We start from the raw sequence: 25,400 nt of genomic DNA, 5'->3' as shown, positions 1-25,400 counted from the left end.
TCATCCGAAGCTCTTTAGCGCTCCACCCTGCTTCCTTTCCTGTCTTCACTCAGTGTCTTCGGCTGTGTTCTTGCTCCCCGGAGCACATTTCAGACGTTCCTTCCTGTTTCTGAATTTCCGGCTCCAAATCCTCTCCCGGCACGGTTTCCGATTTCCTGCAAAAGAGAAAAGAAAAGAGAATCAACAAAGGGTTGCCAAGCAACACCTCGCTCAGAATGGTAAAGCGTTAGCATGCTTGAACACATACCAGTAAGAATTTAAACTTTATGAAAACTGTGGCAGACCTCTTGACCTTATATAAATCAAGAGAACGTTTTGAAACTCTTCCTGAAACAATCCAAGGACTTTAAGGACATTGAGTAAGTGAAGAATGTTAAAGTAAAACGGACATTTGTGTAAATACCTTGAGTCTGATTAGAAGACTGAAAGGAAACAGAGAGCTCGATTGTTGTTATTTATATATATTTAATGTGAAATTACGGAGCAAATATTGTAAAGGAAATCAGTAACTCTTGAGATAATTTGAGCAATCACAGATTATTAGTGCACCTGTAGTGTTTTTTTAGGGAAACATCACTTACAACGCAACTTTTACCACGCAGTGCCTTTACGACGCAACTTTTACAACGCAAACCGTTACAACGCATTGCGCTGGGGGCGCTCTAGGATAGGGAATAGGTTTAATTTACTGTCCAACACCTACCCTACTATCCACGGGGACTGGAGTTGCAATAGTAAATTAAACTATTCACTATCCAGCGCCCCAAAGCACTATGCGTTGTAATGGTATGCGTTGTAAAAACCGTGTTGTAAAAGCATGCGATGTAAAAGCATGCGTTGTAATGTCATACATCCTTTTTTTTGTTTATTCTTTCTTTTAGTTTCAAGAATCCTTTTGACAAAAGGTCAAGGGTAATTCAGGTATACCCAATTAAGAGTTCCAAAGCCGATGTTTGACCTAAAGAAGTGATTTAGGGTGTTCAGATTAATCGGGTACATTTATCAGATTATACACAAGCTGAAAACTGAAGCCCAGTAACACTTTGCCTTTCTCGAGAGACATTCTACATGACTGAATTGTCAAGTCGGTCTACAAGAATCCAGTGTGTCTTCTCTTTTCTCTTGTCCCTATTCCCCCCTCCCCCGGGGTTCGATCAGGGCGGCAAGTGAATCCTATCCTTGCCTCTCTGGTGGAGTTCAGAGGGAGTTGGGTAACAGCAGCATCAAGGAAGTAACAAACTGGAGTACAGGTGGGTGAATTGAATGAATGAATGAAAGCAGTCTTATATCGCGCGTACTTAGCCCGTGGGCATCAAGGCGCCTAACAGAAACAATTCCCAAGATATATGTGCCAGGAGCCAGCTTATGGATATGCCTCTGAGAAAAGCCATGTTTTAATACCCTCCTAAAGGGTGTTCCACTACCTAGGGGCAACAACCGAAAAGGCCCTTCTACCCCACCTGACCTTTCGAACCCGAGGAACAATCAGGAGGTTCTTACTGGTGGAGCGTAGGTTTCTACAGGGAGTGTAGGAGGCTAAGAGAGATCGAATATCTTCAGAGCCTTCTCCAAATAGAGCCCCATGGACCAGGCATAGGATCATAAAGGAGATCCTGGCTTGAATCGGAAGCCAGTGCAGACTCTTCCTGGCTAGAGCAGCAGATGAACGGCTGGGGACATCAAGAATAAATCTAGCTGCCGCGTTTTGAACAGACTGCAGTCGTTGTATCAGGCCTAGGTTAATACCCGAGTAGAGTGCATTACAGTAGTGTAGCCAGGAGGTAACCAAGGCCACTACAGTCTGTTTACGGGCTTTCGGGGAAAGGTAATGTGTGATTTTCTTCAAAGTCCTAATGACACCCCAGCAGGTCGATATCGTTCGGTTTACCTGCTGGTCCATGGCAAGAGATGAATCAATCATTACACCCAGATTCCGGGCGGATTTGGTGGGCCGTGGGCACTCTCCAAGGGATGGGGGCCACCAGTCATTAGACCAGGCATCCTGGTCTCCCCCGAAGATCAAAACCTCGGTTTTCTCCCCGTGCAACTTCAGTGAGTTACAGATCATCCACCGTGCAACTGCCTCCATGCAGTTCCTGAAGCTAAGGACGGAGGTACTCACCGAGTGAGAGAGAGAGACCAGGATTTGGGTGTCATCGGCGTATGACACCACCTCCATTCCAAAAGATCGTACCAACCTGGCGAATGGGGTCACATATATGTTGAAAAGGGTAGGGCTTAAAGCCGACCCTTGAGGTACCCCACAACACACAGGTTTGGGAGGGGACACAAACTCTCCTAGCTTGACCATCTGCTCTGGCTGATTGAGAAAGGAAGACAGCAGACTGAGTGCAGAGGCCTCTACCCCTATCTCCCTAAGAAGCGATGTTAGAATTGAGGGAGATAGGGTATCGAAAGCTGCTGTCAGATCTAATAGGACCAATAAAGTCGTCTGACCTTGATCAACCTTTGTGCGAATATTGTTTACGACCACAGTAAGGGCCGACTCAGTACTGTGGTGCTTCCGAAACCCATGCTGCGATGGATCCAGGAGGATGGCAGAATCAAGGAAGGCAGTTAGATGTAAGTTGAGATGAGTTTCCAACATTTTTGCTGGAGCCGGCAGCAGTGATATTGGACGGAAATTCTTTAAAATCTCCGGATCCAATGATGGCTTTTTCAGCAGAGGCTTCACCACTGCCCTTTTCCAGGATACTAAAAAAATGCCCTCCTTTATGGCAAGGTTCATCACTCAAGATGGAGAGGTAAAAGAACATCCCTTCAATCCTTCAGAGTTCTAAGGGGGCAGGGGTCCAGTGGAGAGCCAGATTTGGTTCTGTTAAGGAGCAAGTCCAATTGCTGGAGAGTAAGGAGAGGGAAGTTGGACAGAGTACTAGAAGAGTTCATTGTTCGACAGTCCGAAGGAGATGGATTCGGTCTGGGGAAAGGGATCCTGTAGGTCCCTTTGGGATTCCAAAGCGGCGTAGATATCCGCTACTTTAGTGTGAAAAAACAGCATGATCTTGTCGCACAGTTCTTGAGACCCAGTAACAGGGTCGGGAGTATGTAGAGTACACAGGGAATCCACGATGTTAAACAATTCTCTTGATGAAGTGAGGGAGGTTGTAAGGCTGGAAAAATAGGCCTGCTTTTCCTCAATTATCGTCCTCTTATACTTTCCCAACAAGATGTTGTGCTTTTCCCTTTCTCTGGAGTCCCAACCAGTTCGCCAGAGCCTCTCCTGCTTTCTACAGTCCTGTCTGAGAAGCCTACGGGTCTCAGAGAACCAAGGGGCCGAGGGTCGTTTCCTAGCAGAATAGCCATAGGAGACAGGGGCTAGGAGGTCTACGGCTCTAGTGATGGCATTAGAAAGGTCTAATGCGGCATCATGGACCTCCGCTAAAGGGGTTACCCTGATGTTGGATATAAGGGGGGGCAGGGTGTCTTTAGTGATGTTCCTGTAGTTCCGCTTAGGTTCCCTTCTCCTGGGTGGACATGTCCTTGTGGAAACAGAGGAAGATTTTAATTCAAAAGGGACAGCCAGATGATCTGACCATACCAGAGGGATGGGGGGACCTGTTTTTAATCGCCGATCATTAGAAAAGACCCCATCCAGTGTATGCCCTGCTTGATGAGTGGGTCTGTCCACTAATTGCAAAAAACCATATGCTGCTAAGGAGTCCACGAGGCATCCGGTATCACCGGGACCTGCATCCTCCAAATGGAAATTAAAATCACCTAAGATCGTCAAGTTAGACCTACCAAAGTAAGGCTCTAGAATACTAAGTAACTTGAGACAAAAACCCGATCTAGGGCCCGGAGGCCTATAAATCAGGAGGCCTGAAAAGGAGGCCGATGAAGAGGAATTTAGGGAATAGAATAAAGCCTGGAAGGGATCCGAGAGGGAGGAAAGGGTTTCAGTACGGCAGGAGGCCGAGATTTTATACAAGATACCCAGGCCTCCACCTCTACGACCAACTCTATCCATTCTGGCTAGAGCATAGCCTTCTGGAACAGCGTTAGCCAATTCAGGACCAGAAGAGGCGGTGGCCCATGTTTCTGTAATAAAAACCCATGAGGGCTTCCTGGCTGCAACAAAATCATTAAAGGCTATGTTGTTTTTTATCAATGATCTAGCATTGATAAGAAAGCCCACTTCCGTAGTAGTATTGATAGTCCCCAAAACCTTAGGTGATCGTGTATCAGACTTAACAAAGGGTAAAGGCTCCATGAAGCCAGTATGACAGCCACAATGAGCTGACCCTCGAAGGGCCTCAGGAGTAAACTTATAGTGGCAGGGGAGGTTAGGGGGTTTCAAAGCAATCAGATCCTGCCAGGAGTAGATACCACTTACTTGAGAACATCCCGGCAACGCCACCATTTCATGACACCATGGGCCCCAGGGACCACCACCTCGAAGGGGCTTTGTACTCGTTGGGAGGGGGGGCCGCGCAGCCCCCATTCTAGAGCCCTTGATGGCCTGGGGACTATCACCCCCTAGGGCCAGCTGCAATGTCTCCCGCCATGCCATAGCAAACTCTGCTTTGCTTCTTGGAAGCGAGAGCAGGAAACCTGCTCTCGCTTCCAAGAAGCTAAGCAGAATTGCTTTTGGGCAAGGGGAGCTGCATGTTAGCAGCTTCCCTTGCCCAAAAGCAATTATGGCTCCCGCAGGAGGCGAGGAGCCGGCAGGGACCGTGAGGGCATTGGGGCTCCCCCCAAATTGAGGGTCGGCTGCCTGGGATGGGGTCCCTGGGGCCAGAAATGGCACGGGAATGGGGGCCACAAAGCCTACTCCCCTTTAGTTTATTGCTTTTTTTTAATGGAAGGGCAGCCCTGGGGGATGTGGTCCCCGGGGGCTAGAGGTGGCCCAGGGGAGTGAGGCCACGCTGCCTCCCTACCGGCAACATTTCTTACCACAGGCCCAGGTCCTGGGGGATTGGATCCCGCGGGGTCAGAAATGACCCAAGGTCCTGGGGACCCCCTCCCTGCAAAAAAATAAATAAAACAAGGCCAGGCCCCGGTGGATGTGGTCCCCGGGGCCCAAAAAATGTTAATGAGAAGGCGGGCCACACAACCCCCTCCTAAAAAACAAAAAAGAAAACCAAAGCTGGATCTCGCCGGAGGCCCGCCCCCCCCCCGTGTGTATCACTTGAAAACACGCCTTCAGGCGCGTTTTGGGTTGGGGGATGAAGTCCCCTCGCATCTTATGGGTCCTTACTGGCCAACTAGCCCACTAGGTACCTCCAGCAAGCACCACACAGTGGGATTGCTGAGAGGTGGTCCGAGGCCACTCCCTTGTTTACACCACTTTGCAAACGCGCCTTGTGGCGCATTGCTGATGGGGCAATGAGGTCCTGTTGTGCCCTGAGGCCCTCAGGACTAAAGTGAACTTCATCCCCTGAGCAGCAGTGCGCCAGGAGTCACGTTTGCAGAATGGTGTAAAAAGGTGCTGTGGCCTTTGAACACTCTCAGCAATCCAGCTGTATGGGGCTTACTGGAGGTAACAGGAGGGCTAGTTGGCCCTGAGGGACAGGGCACTGTCGCAATTAAAACTCACATGTGATCAATGGCAGTCGTCTGCATTTTCTGAGACTCTGGCTTTACTGCCTCACTGATGAATGATCCTATCCACTTTCGGGTACTCACTGACACCCAATGTGCTCCTCTGCCCTTACCTCTACGCTCAAAGATATCAATTTATAATAGGATCTTCCAGTTAAGCCATAGGCTAGTTAGTAAATTCTCTCTCTCTCAATCTATGCAGCCTCCATTTGTAACTGCTTGACTGCCTACTCTTTGGAGTGCAGCACGTTGGCAATCAAAGTCTTGTATCGATCATGATTACTGGACTATTTATACTTCACAGATGTGCCTGCGATTACTCTGTTCAGAAAAGGGGGTGGTGATGAACAGAGTGTCTGAATTAAGCAGACCACTCTTGCCCAGTCCAAAGATCAGGGCTTGATCCATCACCGTTATTTATCTCACTGCCCCATCCCAGCTCAGAACCTGGCTATATGCAAATCAGTCTGTCCCTGGCCCAGTGCATCATGGGAACAGGGCAGACTAAACTACCAAGCCAATTCTTCACCAGAAAGGAGACAAGCTACCGGGGACCGGTTTCTGGCATTTCAGCCGTCTTCGGCCCGGCTTGCTTGAATCCTGATGGAGCAGTGAGAAAGGGACTCATGTCTGAGTATACCCTGCCACACCTATAGTGGCCAAAAACGATTCAGAAAAGGGGGTGGTGATGAACAGAGTGTCTGAATTAAGCAGACCACTCTTACCCAGTCCAAAGATCAGGGCTTGATCCATCACCGTTATTTATCTCACTGCCCCATCCCAGCTCAGAACCTGGCTATATGCAAATCAGTTTGTCCCTGGCCCAGTGCATCATGGGAACAGGGCAGACTAAACTACCAAGCCAATTCTTCACCAGAAAGGAGACAAGCTACCGGGGACCGGTTTCTGGCATTTCAGCCGTCTTCGGCCCGGCTTGCTTGAATCCTGATGGAGCAGTGAGAAAGGGACTCATGTCTGAGTATACCCTGCCACACCTAGAGTGGCCAAAAACGATTCAGAAAAGGGGGTGGTGATGAACAGAGTATCTGAATTAAGCAGACCACTCTTACCCAGTCCAAAGATCAGGGCTTGATCCATCACCGTTATTTATCTCACTGCCCCATCCCAGCTCAGAACCTGGCTATATGCAAATCAGTCTGTCCCTGGCCCAGTGCATCATGGGAACAGGGCAGACTAAACTACCAAGCCAATTCTTCACCAGAAAGGAGACAAGCTACCGGGGACCGGTTTCTGGCATTTCAGCCGTCTTTGGCCCGGCTTGCTTGAATCCTGATGGAGCAGTGAGAAAGGGACTCATGTCTGAGTATACCCTGCCACACCTATAGTGGCCAAAAACGATTCAGAAAAGGGGGTGGTGATGAACAGAGTGTCTGAATTAAGCAGACCACTCTTACCCAGTCCAAAGATCAGGGCTTGATCCATCACCGTTGTTGGACAGGCCACGTGAAGGGCTTGCTCCCTCCCCGCATGATAGGGCCCGAGCCCCGGCCCTCCAGGTGTTACCCACAGAAGCAACCTGCTTCCCGTCTCATACGGGACTCCTGCCCCCGGACATCTCTGCATCATGGGGTCAAATCACTACCGGCCCCCTCGCCCGGCCTGGCCGCCATCTTGGACACTGCACCACGAGGCCGCGTGGCCTCAGATCGACCCTAACCCTGGGCCTGGCCAGGCCCCGACATCCCGGCACCACCATGCACCCAGGAGGTGAACGGACCACTTGGCAGGTCAATGGGAGAAAGAAGTGTCGATGGCTCTCCCCCGCCAGGTGCCGATCGCCCCCAGCTCCCGCGGGCGCTGGCTCCACCCCCCTGCTGGGTGTCTGGACTCCCTCCTCCCGGACCTTCCGGACCTCCCGACCTCCAAGTGCGAGGGTCCGGACATCAAAGGGTGCCAGACCTATAACTGGGGCAGCTCCAGAGCAGGAAGGCAGTTGTATCCTGGAGTCGAGAGACGCAGTGAAGAACTCATCCTTGACGGACTACTGGCGCTGCCGTAGCCCTGCCTTGCGAACTATCGTCTTGCCTGCTGGCGCTGCCGCAACCTTCTGAAACCTTCATCCTCGTCGGAACCTGCTGGCGCTGCCGCGGACCGTTGTAATCACCACCTTCACCGGGACTTGCTGGCGCCGCCGCGGACCGTCGCTACCTTCGATCATCTCGGGACCTGCTGGCTCCGCCGCGGCCCGACCATCTAGAACGCCGAGCTCGAGGATTGTGAGCTATCCATCTTATCATCGCTCCTACCAGATTGGTAACAAGACTGTCCCGCTACCCCCTTTTCCCATCCAAGAGACTAGAACCGAGGGGACCCCTGAGTCCAGACCTCCTTGTACCATTCCCCCGTACTTAAAGATTGCTTATAAAGAACGTTAAACCTTATCTTTGTGTGGTGTACATCTGTGGGGGGGAAGTTACTCGTCTGTACGATCGCTGGAGACGGCTCTCCCCGGAGACCTCTCCCCTTGTCCTCGGCCGACCCTCCCGGTCCGTCTAACATTGGTGGCCAGCGGCGCGATCCGAATCAACGCGTAATCGTACGGAGAGTAGCTCACCCCACGACGAAACCACAATGACAACCAAAGAAAGCGGATCCACTGAGAAATTCCAGATGGAGAAATTGGAAGAATACAGCCATCGTGAGTTGAAACAATTCTGCATTGAACTAGGCATCGCTACCACCGGTCTGAGTACTAAAGACGATTTTAAGCACGCCATTGAGTCATGGGCAGAAACCGGGGCCGTCAGACCCCCGGACCAAAATGTTGCAGCATCAGAGAGGAACACCACGGCTCCCGAGGAGCGAAGAACGGGTCTCTCGCAGGAAGAGATCCAAGAGAGAGAAAGAAGCAGACTACATGAATTAGAAATGGCCCGGCTCAAAATGGACGGTGAACTCAAATTAGCCGAACAAAAACTGAACCTAGAACATCTGCGGCTCCGAGAAGAACGGGAAGAAAAACAGAGACAAAGAGAACTCGAAGAAAAGAGACTAGCGTATGAACACGAGCGCAAGCTAGCAGAAATAGACTTACGTAAGCAGAACAAAGAATTAGGGGTGCCCGAGCAACCGCGCACCCCGGGAGCGACAGAAAAGAAAGTACACATCCCCAAGGATGTCGTTCGAGAGTATTTCCGAGATGACGACATACAACAGTGGTTCAAGGCCTATGAGATTGCCATGACCTCCCACCGGATCGATCGAAGTGACTGGGGAGCCGGTCTATGGGGAAGGTTCGTCAATGAGGGCCGCGATGCCCTGTTACAGCTCCCAGACCACCTGATGACCTCCTATGACCACATGAAGGCTACCCTCCTCACCCGCTATGGGCTCACACCCGAAATGTACCGCCAGAGGTTCCGAGACTGCACCCGGATCCCGGGCACAACTTGGGTGGAGTATGTAAACTATTTCAGCCGAGCCTTTGAGGGTTGGATCAATGGAAGCAATGTAACGACCTACGAACAACTCTTTAATCTCATGGTGTGGGAGCACCTCTCTAACAACTGCTTCGTCGAGCTCAGGCAGCACCTCCTCGACAGTAAATTGACTGATCCACGGCAGCTCGCCGCCGAGGCTGACCGGTGGGAGATTACCCGAGTAGGCCGGAATGGGCCGCATGAACAGAACCGGAACAACCAAGGTCAGCACCGTTCCCGAGGAGGAGGAGGCCAGGGACGGGGAAGAGACACCGCCCCGGCCGCTCCCGCTGCCAGCACACCACCCCCGGCCAACTGGGGCAACCCCCCGGCGCGCCCGGGGTACAGAGCCAATGTCACGTGTCACCGATGCCAGCGAGTCGGCCACTACGCAAATGACCCGAACTGTCCACAGAACCAGACTCCGAGACCCCGCCAGATGGCTGCCGCCGCCCTGGGGGAAGAACAAATCTCCGAAGAACAAGAGGAGTGCGAGCAAGAACACCAGGAGTGGGAACCAGCCGCCATGGTTCTAGCGTGCCTAGGGGGAAGAGACATGGTCCCGCGGGCCCCCCTACCCGCCAACACCAGGAAATATAGTCAGTGGGTGAACATTAATGGGCGCAGGGCCGAAGCCCTACGTGACACAGGGGCCAGTGTGACAGCCGTTCGCTGTCACCTGGTGACCCCAGAACAGATCCTGCCGAACATTCTCTGCCCTGTCCGTTCAGCCGACAATTCGGAGAGTCTATGCCGGATGGCCTGCGTCCCCTTCGAGTGGGGAGGAGTCTCCGGCATGTTGAAGGTGACGGTCCGAGATGATGCCCCCGTGGACTGTCTCCTGGGGAATGATCTTGAGAGTTCCCCGTGGGCCGCCGTAGAGAGAAGAGAGCACCTGGGGATGTTAGGCCTCCCGGACTGGGCGTGCGTAACCACCCGGTCCATGGCTGCCCGTACCATCCCCCGACCCGAAGAACCTGAATGGCCAGCACCTCCTCCCCCGGTCGCTCCAGTAGAAGACACCGACCGTGCCGACCCCCCAGAGCAAACCCCAGAAGGGCTCGCTCAGCCCCAGGACCTTCCCGACCTGGCTCAGTGGCGTCAGGAAGGGGGGCCCACTCAGGAACAGTTCCGTCAAGAGCAGAAGACCTGTCCCTCCCTCGAGGGACTCCGCCAGCAAGCCCTCGCCCAGAGCGCAGGGGATACCTCCGGAGCCCATTGGATCTATTGGGACAACGACCTGTTGTACAGTGAACAGAGAATCGCGGAGTTAGGGGCCAGTCGAGTGCTAGTGGTGCCCCTCCGCTTTAGAGACTTCTTGCTAAACCTGGCCCACGATGTCCCCCTGGCTGGTCACCTGGGTCAGGACAAAACCTACAGTCGCCTGGTGACCCACTTTTTCTGGCCCAAGATGAGAAACGACGTACTCAATCACTGCCGGTCTTGCCCCACGTGCCAGGCCAGCGGGAAGAGCGGCCGCAAACTTAAAGCACCTCTGCAACCTTTCCCAGTTGTCACCACCCCGTTCGAGAGGGTGGGAATAGACATTGTGGGGCCCCTGGACCCCAGTACAGCACAAGGACATCGGTTCATCCTGGTACTGGTGGACCATGCCACCCGCTACCCCGAGGCTGTTCCCCTGCGAACTGTGACAGCCCCGGTGGTCGGCCGGGCCTTGATGGGGATCTTCTCCCGGGTTGGCTTTCCCCGAGAAGTCGTCAGCGACCGAGGCACAAACTTTATTTCAAAATACATGAAGTCCCTCTGGCAACAGTGCGGGGTCACCTACCGATTCACGACCCCCTATCACCCTCAAGGAAACGGACTAGTCGAGCGGTTCAACCGCACGCTCAAAGGGATGATTGGGGGGTTGGAAGAGCCCCTCCGTCGCCAGTGGGATGTGCTACTGCCGTGCCTCCTCTTTGCATATCGAGAAGTCCCCCAGAAGTCCCTCGGCTTCAGCCCGTTCGAACTCTTATACGGGCACCCTGTGCGAGGGCCCCTCAGCCTAGTCAAAGAAGGTTGGGAGATGCCCCCCTTAAAGAACCCTCCAGATGTCTTCAAGTACCTCCTGACCCTACGCAATCAGACCAGGCGGTTCAGGGAAATGGCAAAAGCGAACCTTGAGGCCAGTCAGGAGGACATGAAAAAGTGGTACGATCAAAATGCCTCCTCCATCGAATTCGAACCCGGCCAACAAGTGTGGGTGATGTCCCCCACCGAACCATGCGCCTTGCAGGACAAGTGGACAGGGCCCTTCAAAGTGGTCGAGCGCAAGAGCCCTGTCACCTATCTCATCGATATGGAATCTTCACGGAACCCCCTCCGGGTCCTCCACGCCAATAGACTCAAACCCCACTTTGTGCGTTCGGAGCTCAGCCTCCTGATGGCTTCAGACAGCGGAGCCGAAGAAGACTCCGAACCCCTCCCTGATCTCCTAAGGACTCGGGAGAAGGATGGTTCCGTGGACGGGGTCTGACTCTCAGAGGCCCTCACCCCGGAACAGCGCCAAGGCTGCCGAGACCTCCTGCTGCAGTTCGCAACTCTGCTTTCCCTCACCCCAGGGGTCACCCCCGGTGCTTGCACGACGTGGACACTGGGGACAGTCCCCCTATCCGACATCGGGCCTACCGCGTACCAGATCGGGTACGGGCCTGCATCCAAGAGGAGGTGTCCAAGATGCTCACGCTCGGGGTCATCGAGCCCTCAGACAGCCCCTGGGCCAGCCCAGTGGTACTGGTCCCCAAAGCTGCCGCCCCCGGCACCACCCCCGAGCTCCGATTCTGCGTCGACTACCGGGGCTTGAACGCTGTCACCAGAACCGACGCACATCCCATCCCCCGAGCGGATGAACTAATCGACCGCATGGGAGCTGCCCGCTACCTCAGCATCTTCGACCTGACAGCGGGCTACTGGCAGATCGGTCTCACACCCCGGGCCCAAGAACGATCCGCCTTTTCCACCCCTGATGGCCACTACCACTTCAAGGTCATGCCATTTGGCATGAAGAATGCCCCAGCTACTTTTCAGCGACTAGTGAACCAGGTCCTGGCGGGACTTGAGGAGTTCAGCGCCGCCTACCTGGACGATATCGCTGTGTACAGCCGCCACTGGTCCGACCACCTCCACCACCTCCGAGAGGTCCTGCAGGCCCTCCAACGAGCCGGCCTCACGATCAAGGCCAGCAAATGCCAAATTGGTCAGGGGTCCGTGACCTATCTCGGACACCAGGTGGGAAGCGGTCTGGTGGCCCCTCTTCAACTCAAGATCACTGCCATCCAGTCCTGGCAGCCCCCCATCACCCAGACCGAGGTCCGCGCCTTCTTGGGGCTCACAGGCTACTACCGGCGGTTCGTGAGGGACTATGGCAGCATTGTGGGGCCCCTCACGGAACTCACGTCCAAAAACCACCCAAAGAAGGTCAACTGGACCCCAGACTGTCAAGCGGCCTTCGAGAAGCTGAAGGCCGCCATGTGCTCCGCCCCTGTGCTCCAGGCCCCCGACTACAGTCGGGAATTCATCATCCAAACGGATGCCTCCGACCATGGCATTGGGACAGTCCTTTCCCAGTTGAACCCCGAAGGACTTGACCAACCAGTGGCTTTCATCAGCAGACGTCTCCTGGCCCGAGAGCAACGCTGGAGCACCATCGAGAGGGAGGCCTTCGCAGTGGTGTGGGCCCTCAAAAAGCTCCGGCCTTATCTCTTCGGTACCCACTTCCGGGTGCAGACAGATCATCGGCCCCTGCAGTGGCTAATGCAGATGCGGGGGGAAAACCCGAAACTATTGCGTTGGTCCATCTCCCTGCAGGGGATGGACTTCACTGTGGAACATCGACCTGGGCAAGACCACGCCAAAGCAGATGGCCTGTCACGCTTTTTCCGCCTCGACGAGGAGAGTCCCCAAGAGGATGGGTGACTCTCCCCGCCTTCAGCTGGGGGGGGACGCATGTTGGACAGGCCACGTGTAGGGCTTGCTCCCTCCCCGCATGACAGGGCCCGAGCCCCGGCCCTCCAGGTGTTACCCACAGAAGCAACCCGCTTCCCGTCTCATACGGGACTCCTGCCCCCGGACATCTCTGCATCATGGGGTCAAATCACTACCGGCCCCCTCGCCCGGCCTGGCCGCCATCTTGGACACTGCACCACGAGGCCGCGTGGCCTCAGATCGACCCTAACCCTGGGCCTGGCCAGGCCCCGACATCCCGGCACCACCATCCACCCAGGAGGTGAACGGACCACTTGGCAGGTCAATGGGAGAAAGAAGTGTCGATGGCTCTCCCCCGCCAGGTGCCGATCGCCCCCAGCTCCCCCCGGCGCTGGCTCCACCCCCCTGCTGGGTGTCTGGACTCCCTCCTCCCGGACCTCCCGACCTCCAAGTGCGAGGGTCCGGACATCAAAGGGCGCCAGACCTATAACTGGGGCAGCTCCAGAGCAGGAAGGCAGTTGTATCCTGGAGTCGAGAGACGCAGTGAAGAACTCATCCTTGACGGACTACTGGAGCTGCCGTAGCCCTGCCTTGCGAACTATCGTCTTGCGTGCTGGCGCTGCCGCAACCTTCTGAAACCTTCATCCTCGTCGGAACCTGCTGGCGCTGCCGCGGACCGTTGTAATCACCACCTTCACCAGGACCTGCTGGCGCCGCCGCGGACCGTCGCTACCTTCGATCATCTCGGGACCTGCTGGCTCCGCCGCGGCCCGACCATCTAGAACGCCGAGCTCGAGGATTGTGAGCTATCCATCTTATCATCGCTCCTACCAGATTGGTAACAAGACTGTCCCGCTACCCCCTTTTCCCATCCAAGAGACTAGAACCGAGGGGACCCCTGAGTCCAGATCTCCTTGTACCATTCCACCGTACTTAAAGATTGCTTATAAAGAACGTTAAACCTTATCTTTGTGTGGTGTACATCTGTGGGGGGGAAGTTACTCGTCTGTACGATCGCTGGAGACGGCTCTCCCCGGAGACCTCTCCCCTTGTCCTCGGCCGACCCTCCCGGTCCGTCTAACAACCGTTATTTATCTCACTGCCCCATCCCAGCTCAGAACCTGGCTATATGCAAATCAGTCTGTCCCTGGCCCAGTGCATCATGGGAACAGGGCAGACTAAACTACCAAGCCAATTCTTCACCAGAAAGGAGACAAGCTACCGGGGACCGGTTTCTGGCATTTCAGCCGTCTTCGGCCCGGCTTGCTTCAATCCTGATGGAGCAGTGAGAAAGGGACTCCTGTCTGAGTATACCCTGCCACACCTATAGTGGCCAAAAACGATTCAGACTCTGTGGCATACTTTTTCCCTAAAACAGCAGTGTACAGACAGTATTTCCTTGTGAGAACTAGTTGGCACTGAAAGTCGATGTACCATTCTATTGTGAGTTAACTTCAAAACTGTTTATCCTGAATTTTTTTAATGGATCAATATTGCTGATTTTTCTTTATTCCCACCACCTACAAGTGGTGTCATTGTTTTGATTTTCATTAGTAAATCCCCGTACAAAAGACATTGCTACCTGCACCTGGTTATAGTTTTTATGAAAAGTACGTCAATTTATGAGAAAAAAACCTTTAACATCACAAATTCCTTCAATGCAGCCTTTCTTCTCAGTCCACTTTACTTTCTCTCCTAACATGTCTCTCACGAATGTGGTCCCTCTTCTATCCTTTTCAGCCTCTCATTCCCTCACTTTAGTGGTCCTTCATGCTCTTACTTTATCTCTTACTTTCTCTTTCTAGCTTCTCACTTTCTTTTTCCCGTATTATCTCACTGTTTTCTTTTAACTCTCTTCCTCTTTATCAACAGCCTTTTTTTCTTTCAATCTTGTTTTTTTCCTCACTTTTTTTCTTACTTTTACTTTTTATGTCTCACTGGCTGTTGTATGTTCGCTCTCTTGATCTTGTTCTCTTCTGCTAGCTCTGCTGCTCTTTTTATCCCTCTGTTCATCTCTCATCTCATCTTTATCTCCTTTTATCTTTCTCTTTATTTTTGCCTTATTTGCTCTACTTCTTAACCATTGTCTGCATCACCCTCTTTCTTTCCCCTTTTTCACTCTGTTCTCTGATACCTTTGGGTTTCCTCTTGCTCTCCATTCTCATCTTTCTCACTCTCCACCCTACTTGCAGAGTGTGCACCTTTAAGCACTCTGAATAAGGGGTACATCATATCTGACAATCTCTGGCTGATATCCATCATCTCACAAATTCTAAATACTAACCTTTGACTTTTTCACTCTATTCTATAAGTCCCTTTCATGTTAATGTGTTTCTCTTTTGCTCTGGTTCTTACCCTTTTTCATTCTCTCATGCTATTTCTCACTTAGTTTTCAGATTCTCTTAGTCTATCTTTCTATCTCTTTTGCTATTTTGGTCACACATAAGACTACCAGATTTTGAAAACAACAAAAAAACTGTATACTTTAAAAAATCTAAAAGAAGGACGACTATTTTACATCAACTGAGGGGTATGGGATGACAGTGCTTATCAACATCGAAATGCCAAGGAAATAGATATAATGTCATTTTAAACACCGTTTCATACCTGCTAATTAAATTGCTTTCTGATAACAGAAACTAGCCAGTCCTCCAATGGAATACATAAAAATGTGCCTCTTTCAGCTAGCCCTCTATGAAAACAGGGACACAGGACAAATTTCTTGAAATGTGAAAAACTGGGGTTGTCCTGGTAAATCCGGGGCACCTGGTCACCCTAATCACACATGCACTTCATAACCTTTGTTTCTCCTTTGCTGTTTCTCGTTCTGTTTTTCTACAACATTCACTCTTTTTTATATCCCCATTTTCTCTCTTTCTTTGTTTTCTTATATATATTCTCTGCATATCAGGTTTCAGAGAGGTCCTTCCGGATCGCAGAGTTGAAAGGGTCTTCTCTAATGTATGGTTCATATAAGGGCAGATGGAGTCACATGAGGGCACATAAATGTAAACAGCCCAGTGCAACCAACTCTCAGGGCACCGAAGGTTAGGGGTCAAAGTACAAAATGCTCCTAGGACAGAGAACATAGGCACATCTATTATTAGTGCAGCAGGCACAGTGGCACCAGGGCTGAAGAATAAGTAAGAGCCGGGGGCGTGGCCAAGCCAGAGACCAAGATGGTCCCTCGACTTTGAAGCTCCGCCAGCAGTCGTTGCAACAACGTGATGTCCCGCTATCCAGCGGGGCTACCGGGCAGGGAAAAGACGCCATAATGCAGCAGAAGGGATCCTGATTAAAAGTCTCCCTGCAGTGCTGCGAGAAAACCACCGGAACAGCAGATAATCGGTGACTCCAGGCGGACGGGCGACTTTCAAGATGGCGGCATCGACGATATGAGGAGACTCCGGGTGCGGTGGCGGAGGGGCTGAGCCATCAGCTGGGGTGCTGCGAGTCACCTGGCCACGGGCCGGATCGTTGAGCGGCCACAATCTGGGCAAAGCGGCGCTCGGTACTGGTGGGAGGTCCTCCGGCGGTCTGAGCGCAGCACTTTTATGTCTGCGCTGATCGCAGGGGCGCACAGGGACGGTGCCTGTGATCGCTCCCCCGTCGACACCTGGTACAGCATTTCCAAAGCGCCCTTGGGGATCTCCTCTCCGCATATGCACTCGCTCCGCCACAGCCTGCGCTGTTCTCCCTCTATTCTCCCGCAGGGCTCCATTGTTATAACGCTTCCTGGCGTGTCTGCGCTGCTCCCGGAGCGAAAAACTGAATCCAAACCTCAGCAGTGTCTCCGCCCCAGCCACCAATTTATGCTGCAGCAAACCTTAAACATTAACTGCCCACTGCACATTGCCTTGTCTTCAAACAACCTGCTTCGTGGAAGTACTGTGCCTCGACCACTGCTGTGCCACAAGCTCCATTATGGGAGACAATAGTGAAATACCCAAAACCTCCCCTGTTGCCAGGAAAATACAAACACGGGTTGGATGCCCATTCCTTGCTGATCAGTTCTGCTACCTAATCTCTCTTCGCCAGCTACTTACACCTGCTCTGCGGCAATAACCAGAAGACTCTGGCATTGGGCTTAATTAATACTTGGCGGGTGGAACTGCGGTACGGGCCGCAAACACCCCAAACAGTGCCTTTTTCCCTTTCGAAAAGGTCACCGAAGTAGCCCAAGAAGCCCCTGACCACATGGCAGAAGGTGGCCAGAAAGACACAACACCAGAGGGTGATACCAACCAATTAGGTTCCCTGCTACAAGAGATGAGAGCGGGGTTCAGAGCCCTAGATGTGCACTTTAATGCCCTAGATAAGCACATGGCGGATCTGGGATCGAAGATCCAAGTTCACGACAGAAAACTCGACGTGGTGGAATCGCATACATCAGATCTAGGAGATGGAACGGCGCAATCCTTGAAAAGGCTCGGCCGAATGGAACATTACCTCAAAGACGTCGCGATCAAGAAAGAGGACTTGGAGGTGCGCAGTCGGCAAAATAACGTGCACATTTTGGGTGTTCCGGAATCGACAGCCACTGGTCGCATGGACACCTTGGTAGAAACAATCCTGATAGACTTGTTTTGTAGAGAAGTCTTCACTATAGGCTTTGTGATAGGACGCGCTCATAGATCACTAGGTCCAAGGCCCAATCCTGGATGCCCGCCCAGACCCATCACTGCCCGTGTCATGAACTTTAGGGATCGAGACACGGCCCTGCGCCTGGCACGTGACCGGGGCGAAACGGTATGGCAGGGCTTCAAGCTGTCCCTATACCTAGACTTTACAAGTCAGGCCAGGCGGAAATACACTGGAGTTAAGGCAACACTCAGAAATCTAGGACTGCTCTATCCAGCTCGGTTACGTGTTGAGATCAATGGGAGAGCCCATGTCTTTGACAATCCTACAGAGGTGCAGGAGTTCTGTCACACTTACAAACTTAACAACAAACGCCCAGCTGATGACAAAGACTTCCCTTTACGCAGAGTGGTTCAGACGCCAGCATGGAACTATTCTCGGGATCTGGGCACGGCTAAACTGTTAATATGGCCTTCCTTTACATGGAGAATTAAATAAGTTAGTACTTCATTCAATCACTTTATAGTATCATTTTTTATTGCCACGTAGCTGTGGGGCCGCTGCCACCACCCCTAATGGTGTTCACCTTATAATTGTTGTGTGAATTTAGTAAGTACTATTTATGGTTGTTTTTCAGCGATGCAGAGGAACTATTAGTACTGCACTGTTTTTGGATAGTAATGGTTTTGCCTCTCTGGTAGGGTGGGGAGGCTGGGTGCCGGGTGAGGCTGGGACATTGTTTAGCTACACTGAGACGTTCTTAGGTACACACTTGGATGTAACTAGCAAGTACGCACGGTTGATTTTCATTAAGCACTCATTTTTACCACCACCATGGCTCAGTTAGGGCGTAATTCTGTACCCTCAGAGGTGGTTTTGGTGACATGGAACGTCCGCGGCCTGAACAACACTCGCAAGAAAAGGAAGATAACAGTATTTACTACGTCACAGGGTAGATGTAGCTTTCTTACAACAAACTCATCTGCCTCCTAGTGATCAGGCCCACTTTGCCGCAAATTGGGGAACACATCGATATTTTGCCAACTTCAGCAACTTCGCATGGGGCACTGCCATTCTTATACATAAATGACTCCCCTTCCATTTGCATTCTGTAATACGTGACAGTGAAGGCAGGTATATCAAAGTCCTGGGCACGTTAATGGGTCACAGGGTGGCATTGGTCTGTGTGTATGGCCCCAATAGCGACTCCCTGGACTTTATTATACCCTACTCTCTAAACTGGCGCAGCTAGGCCCAGGTCCCCTTTTACTGGGGGGTGATTTTAATATAGTCCAGTACCAGTCACTTGACACCACTTCGAGAGCACTAGATCCCAAACCGTGGGTACGAAAGGCATTGAGCTCGCTTTGCGATCAATTCTCCTTAATTGACATAGGTCGTACGCAAAACCCGCATAGCACTGACTATACTCACTACACTGACAGTCATACCACATGGACGAGGCTCGACTATTGGCTGGCATCCCCAGAATTTATCAGCTGGTGTCATGTGATCCGGACGCTTCCTTGCACATATTCGGATCACTCCCCGGTATTATTAATATTGAAGGTCCCGCGATTCCCCAGCCGCGCATTAGATGATGAAGTTTTTAAACAGGAATAACGAGAAGCGATAGAGGACTACTTCGTCATTAACACTGGTTCAGTAGACACTGTGGCAATGTTATGGGAGGGTTTTAAAGCATACATGAGGGGCGTGTGTATAACCAAAAATGCCGGTGTAGTGCAGGATTTTTGCAGTGAGTTAGCCTGCCTAGAAAAGGACCTAGGGCCGTTAGACTCTGAACAACGCCAGGCGACAGGTCCCAAAATAGACAAGCAACGTTTGTCCCTGCTCACAGAATTCAAAGATACCGCTGAGAGGGAGATCCTTTTTATGCGGAAATACTACAATGCCAGGAAATACGGCGAAGGCGAGTGGCCGGGACGAGTCCTAGGACAGATGGTTAGACCTCCCTATTGTAAGGCATACATTCCCGAGTTGAGAACTTTGTCGGGACAGCTGGATATCCAGGGGGAATTTATGTCCTATTTTAAAACATTACACCACTAGATTGGGTCAAGACAGGGCGCAGCAGAAGAGTTATTTGTCCGAGGTCGCTTTAGTTTATCTCGAGAATTTTATGCAGGACTTTCTCGCTTAGCCTATCTCTGAGGACAGCATTGATGAGGCATCTCTGCCCTGAAGAGTTCCTCGGTCCCGGGGCTCGACGGTTTCACGGCGGATTTTTATAAGGCCTCTAAAGATGTACTGATTCCCCATCTCCTTAAAGAATATGCAGAAGCCCTGGAGAGGCAGATATTACGTCATTCTTCTCCCCAAACCTGGCAAGGACCCCCTGCTATGTGGTTCTTATCAACCATTATAACTCTTAAACCTAGACTACAAAATAATGGCAAAGGGTCTGGCATGTCGCCTGTCTCTCCTAATAGAATGTATCATTTCCCCGGCCCAGTCTGGTTTCATAACCCATCGCTCGACAGCCTTCAATCTACGCACATTATTGAACACTCTGCATAGAATTAACCCGGAAATCCCTCCTGCGGCAATCCTATTTGATACAGAAAAGGCATTTGACTCCCTTGAATGGCCTTTTATTTTATCCATCATGGAGCGCATGGGGATGCCGTTTGGTTTCATTGTCACGACTGCCCTGCTATACAGTCAACCGCTGGCCTGACTCCAACTAAATGGTACATTGACGGCTCCCTTCTCGCTTTCACGTGGCACGAGACAGGGCTGCCCGTTGTCGCCTATGTTGTTCATTTTAGCCACGGACCCACTAATACGGCACTTCCAAGAGAAACACCTTCATAGGTGTTTACACTTAACCACCGGCCCATTGTTAGTATCATTGTATGCAGATGACACGATTTTATATGTACGCAACCCCCAGACTAATTTAGATCCCATTATCCGGGAAATTCTGCGCTTTGGCAGACATTCATGACTGAGAATCAATTGGAACAAATCTGTAATTTTTCCGTTCACTGCCAGCACAGACAAGTGGGACTTGAAATTCTCCCTGGAATGGAATACTGACTCGGTTAAATACCTGGCCATACTTATACACTTAGAAACAGAGCAGATCATCCGCCGCAATTACGGACAGCTGTTTCCAAATTAGAGACTCAAACAGAGAAATGGCTAAAGCTCCCACTATCCATGGCTGGATGAGTTTCCCTCATTAAGATGGTTGTGCTTCCTAAATTTTTATATCTATTTCAAAATATCCCGATCCCTCTCATGAATAAATTCTTTTCGACCCTTCGATCACACTTAATAAGATTAGTATGGGGTGGCGGAAACGCCATGGTAAACTGGCGGGTTTTGACACTCCCCTGCGATAAAGGTGGCTTTGGGGTCCCTGATTTACAACTGTACTATTTAGCTGCACAGTGCAGTTTTGCACAGACATGGTACCACCCTGATGCCAGAATTCCATACCTCCGACCAGAGTCTGACTTAGTCCTCCCGGACATTTTAGCGGCGATATTACCGAAGGGTTTCCCCAAAGATATCCAACGCGCATCGACCACTAGTTGGGCATGGGAGAAATTACGTTGCATAACACACACACCATTGCTTTATTCTTCTGATCTCCCACTCCCGAACCCTAAATGGATACCTATAACTAGCAAAAAGCTCATGCAGAAGACATGCACTAAATTTGACATTGCTAAGATAGGCGATCTATTTCCAGATGGACATATTTTTGATCCCGATGAGGAGTCCTTGTTCCCTGGTGCCACATTCATGAACAGATAAGTCCTTCTACGAATCTGTCCTGCCCTGCGAGCTATTTTACCGGACTACCCTCTGGAACCTCCTTCCTTCCCCCCATTCACGACAGTGATAAGCAGCGAGAGAGGGGTACATCTAATATCCCAGCTCTATAAGGCATGCGCTGCAATCGTAGACAGAGTACGCACTGCCTGGGAGACCGACTTGGGTAATCCGATCACAGGCCAACAGTGGGCTCCCTGCTGTGCAGTTACGAAAAATGTCTCCCTTAATAGCCGACACAAACTAATACACTTTAAGTTTCTTCGTAGGATATACATTACCCCCTCCAGACTCCACAGGATAGACCCTGCCAGACTGCACCATTGTGCAAGATGCAACGCTCCAAATGCAGACTTCGCCCACCTCGCCTGGACCTGTCCACGCAAACACTCATACTGGGTAGGAATACATAAGATAGTGAGTGGCTTGGTTAAGGTACCAATGACCCCCTTGCCCGAGATTGCCAAGTTGAGATACCTAAAGGATTTCCCACCGGCAATTCGCAGGTTCGTTGCCATCAGCTTACTACTGGCCAAAAGGGAGGTATCCATTTATTGGGGTGACAGAACAGCACCCTCGGTGAAGGGATAGCTGAAGAGCATGGCGTCCTGTTCCACAAACAGCGACCTATACACAATAACGGTCCCCCCCACCTCCAGGCCCAGAGATATCTGGGGAACTTTCAGAACATACCTAGAGGCGCAGCGACAAGACCCCCTACCCAGAAAGAACAGGGCATAGTCCCAACAGGGGTGGTTTAGACTGTCCCGAGATACATGTCAATAATCAACTACACCGGATGCTAAACTCCTTTTTTGATGTCGGTACAGAGGACGTATTCCCATGCCATGATTGTAAACACTGTTTATGTGAATCAGAGTCAAGAACGATTGTAACAGAAAATATGTTAGCAGCCGAGGGACTTGCTTTATGTAACATGTGATCACTCTGCGGCATTGATTGAGCCCTTGGCAGCGTGTACTATGTCTACCTGTACTTGCCAAAGGATTTTACTTGTCCTAGTGTACTTCTTTACTCATACCTAAACGCAAAATAAAGTTTAAAAAAAAATAAGGGGTAAGAGCTCACTGAAGCCTACCCTACGGCCACACAGGAGCAGCAATCATTAGTGAAGCAGGTGCAAGGAAGCTCACCAAGGTGCAATTTCTGTAATAAGATGTAGGATAGATATATAGCCAATCACCGCTGCATGCAAGACCGTCTGTCTATCAGATCGGATAGATGGCTTTGCATACCCAACGAGACTACATGCCAGGACTTATCAAAGGCAATAATCCTATCATGATTTTATCTGACTGGATGCGATGGTGATTACCAGCTTATTGATATTGCATCTCTTAATAAGAATAAGCGACTTGGTGTTCTCCAATAAAACTATTTCAATATGGATCGAAGGAATTAAATCAATCATGATTGATACGGTGATTGCCTATATATCTATACTACATCTGATTACAGAAATAGCACCTTGGTGAGCTTCTATAAAAGACTATTTCAACCCTGATGAAGTCCATGTTGGACGAAACGCGTTGGCTGGGCTGATGCATTTGAGTACAAATAAAGAATATATTGAAAAAAAGAAATCTCAAGACTCTGCGCTGTATTTTCTGATTTGGTGGATCTTATAATATTTTGTATAGTTTGCAAAGGAAATGAGGTTTAATTACATGCTTGAGCATAATTGATGAAAGAATCTAGTAATAACTGTATGCTCCTTTTCAGAATTTGACAATCCTAGTCAGGATAAGGCACACGCAAACCCCAAATTAAACTGTGGTCAACCCCCTGGTAGCTTGGCACAGAGCAGTCAGGCTTAATTTAGAGGCAATGTATAAATATTTGTGCAACACTTCAAACAGTAAAACAGCGTAAACAGCACACAAAATCAACACCAGGTTAGAAAAATAGAGCTCAGTTTAATCAACAAATGCCATTGTTACCCCACAAAATAACGTAATAAAACAACGCCCATACAGAATACCAGGTGTTAGGCGGGACGCAGTTCCTGCCGAAATAGAGAGCATGTTACAACTAGGAGTCATAAAACCTTCCAGCAGTAACTGGTCTCCCGCATTGTCATAGTTCTGAAACCTGATGGTTCCATCCGTTTTTGTATAAACGTCCGAGCAGTCAATGCCATCTCGAAATTTCACTTATACCCATTACCAAGAGTCGATGAATCGAGAAATTAGCCTTAGCCCAATATATAACCACATTCGATCTTACAAAAGACTATTAGCAGGTACCACTTAAACAGGAAGACCAAGAAAAAAACGCCTTTAGCACCTCTAATGGGCTATATGAGTTTACTGCACTGCCTTTGGGGTTACACAGAGCACCAACGACGTTCCAAAGACTTATGAACAAAGTTTGCTCCCAACATCAAGAGAACTCCGTAGCCTTCATAGACGATATCATAATATTTAGCCCTAACTGGGAACTACATGTCGTTCATTGTGGGAAGATATTCAAAGCACTTAGGACTGCAGGGCTCCACGTGAACTCCAAAAAGACCAGGATAAACTTTACCAAAGTCAAATATTTGGGCTATTTATGGCTCTGCAACAAGAGAAATTGAGAGCAGTCTTAGACACCCCCTTCCCTACCACCAAAAAAGGCATTCGATCCTTTTCGGGCTTACAAGGCTACTACTGCCGGTTTAAACCCAATTATTCTGAAATAGCAGCACCACTAACCGACCTACTGAAGAAAGAGAAAAGGAACTAAAACTTGGTAAATCCTCCCCAAGCCGCCAGAAAGGCATTCCACGAGCTCAAGTGAGCCATAACCTAAGGCGGAGAAACCAGCAGGGAACGGAAAACACTGAACAGTCTTCCGAGAGAGAGAACTGGAGCCTTGGGGAGGTCACAGCTTGTTGGCGAGGGAAAGTCGAAACAGAACGAGACCAGACCTCACTGAAGGACGTGGAGTCACCACGCCACGGCCCCGGAGTGACGTGACTCTTCAAGGTGCGTGGGCGTCTATGGGGCTTTTGGAAAGGGGCTGAGTCAGAGAGGGATGGGAGGGGAGGCGGAGGGGTGAAAGGGACCCAGGGAAAAGGAAATAAGTGAGACGGAAAAGAAAGACAAGAGCAGAAATCATCGGCTACTCTTTTTCTTTTGGTTGCTCCAACCTCTACCCCTCCCTTCACATTTATTCATAGTTATTATTTATCCCTCACATCCTCCCTTGACTAAACCATAAAGCAAAAACACTTACCTGAGTCTTTTCCTTCTGTCCGAGGGACGACGGAGGCCGAGGCTCACCTAAGGGACTGAAGAGGAAGACCCTGTGGGAAAGAAGAATATAACAGAGACAATCAATCATTGTGATTTCCTGTAATACTAATCAAAAGTGCATACCAAGAAATTATTCAATTCAGTGTGCTCCTTCTTGACCGACTCTTCTACACAAGGAGCTACATACTTTCCCTACAGGAAATGGGAGACAGAAACACAGAGACCAACAGACACACAGACACACACACAGGAAATCATAGTAGGAAAATGCTATATAAAGTTTGTATATGCTTGTGTAATGATGACAGGATACCGGTAAGTAGTAAAGTCTTTAATGTGTAAAGAAACACCTGACACCAAAGGTACGTCTGACAGCAAGTGCCATAGGCGAGCAACTGTCATCCTAACTGTCAGCCTGCCGGTGGTCAGGTAGAACACCCTGACGTCATAATGCACCGGCAGGCAGCGCGTGCAGAGAACATGCTGCGCGTGCAATAAGGACCAAGCAATAGTTTATGTTAAACACAACAGCTTGCATATGTACATTGTTTTAGAAAGATGGTGGAACTATTCATTTTCAATGCACTTTGTTTTCTTAAGTCACTCATGTATGAGACAGTTCAGAGTCTGGAAAGCACTGCACAGCCCCTGCCCTGAGTGTTGCCTCTCAGTGTCCTGAAGATGCCCCCGTGCTCGTGAGTCACCCTGGGGTCAGAGGCCTCCCTCACCTCTGCTGGAGCCCCGCTCAGTGGGGGCTGCAGGGTCTGGGGGGAGGGAGGCACCGGGGGCCCGGCTGCCTGTGAGGAGTGGGGCCCGGTGAGTT

General features: G+C 50.6%; 1 long non-coding RNA gene across 1 annotated transcript; it reads right to left on the bottom strand.

Moving 5' to 3' along the window:
* LOC147737309 (uncharacterized) lies at positions 1-25,400 on the bottom strand. The gene is made up of 3 exons (XR_015296420.1): positions 25,306-25,400; positions 24,558-24,627; positions 1-155 (listed from the first exon to the last, which is right to left on the bottom strand). It is a non-coding gene; the product is annotated as an uncharacterized LOC147737309 (long non-coding RNA).

Source organism: Lissotriton vulgaris, chromosome 1_1 (genome assembly GCF_964263255.1).
Source record: "Lissotriton vulgaris chromosome 1_1, aLisVul1.2, whole genome shotgun sequence".
In the NCBI taxonomy this organism is placed as follows: Eukaryota; Metazoa; Chordata; class Amphibia; order Caudata; family Salamandridae; genus Lissotriton; species Lissotriton vulgaris.
This window is presented reverse-complemented; position numbering and strand designations above follow the sequence as displayed.